At 41.7% G+C, this 1,029-nt stretch overlaps 1 protein-coding gene across 2 annotated transcripts in view; it reads right to left on the bottom strand.

The window, feature by feature from the left end:
* LOC109469772 overlaps positions 1 to 1,029 on the bottom strand; it is a 33,395-nt gene that overhangs the window by 31,455 nt on the left and 911 nt on the right. The window lies entirely within an intron of this gene.

Genomic DNA, 1,029 nt, shown 5'->3' with positions numbered 1-1,029 from the left:
ATTTAGAAATGACTCCAGAAGAGGACCACACACATGTTAAGGGTGGTAACTGGCATATACCACACACAGTGGGACAACAGAACCAATCAAACAATTTGTCATTAATTTAGAAATGTTGGAACAAATCAGAGTCAACTAAAGCAACAACCATGAAGGCAATGGGACTTGATGTCATCCTCACACACAATTTGATATTTCACAAAATCATTGAATAAATCATTACAATTGTTGCATCTTAAATATATTCAACATACAAATATAACATACAAGAATATTTATAATAGACTTGTACAATTACTGTATTATATTCCCAATCAATCAAATTCTTATCTCATAAAACTAGTGGTATAGTCTTTGATGAACACAGACCACTTTCATCTCTTCAGTCTTAAGTACGTACATAACTTTCTCGAGAGTTAATAAGGCCACACTGATTTAATTTTATGGATGACATCCGCGCGCGCATTGGTTTTTGCTTGTTCTCCAAAAAAAAAAAAATCATGTCTTTTGAGGCTTCACAAAACTCCGGAACTCGGCTGGAACTCGGTACAGACTGCCGACTCATGAATGCCGCAAAAGGGCGGCTTATCGTAAAACTTCTTTTGTACTACCGCAAAACGTAAATTTTGTCGTAAATGAACCCTTTGCACATGCGTACTAGCTACACTAACAATGTAGAGCGCGAAGTTTGCAAGAGATGGCGGGGCAGCGTCGTCCTCAAAGTACGTCAAACTGGAGGCGTTGTTGTCGACTGGTATGCCATCGACATTGGCGAGGGGGATGTAACGTTTGCCCAGCTTTACGAGCGACTCGTGGCAGCCAGCGAGTATCGCCCGGACAGACGTCCTTTCCAGAGCGGCCACCACACGTTTCTATTGCAACGATGAGAGAAATGGGAGCTGTGTTGAGGTGGCCTTTAAAGTGGGTCAGGCCACTTCTCAGTGCAGTTCGGCTGTTTTGTCCGTATTGTTGTTGACAAAACTGCAACAACTAAAGCCAAAGATTGTCAGCAGAAGTCAGCTTTTGAGG

Source organism: Branchiostoma belcheri, unplaced genomic scaffold (genome assembly GCF_001625305.1).
Source record: "Branchiostoma belcheri isolate BF01 breed outbred unplaced genomic scaffold, Haploidv18h27 scaffold21, whole genome shotgun sequence".
Taxonomy (NCBI): domain Eukaryota; kingdom Metazoa; phylum Chordata; class Leptocardii; order Amphioxiformes; family Branchiostomatidae; genus Branchiostoma; species Branchiostoma belcheri.
The sequence above is the reverse complement of the archived record's forward strand: the minus strand, read 5'-3'. Positions and strand labels throughout refer to the sequence as shown.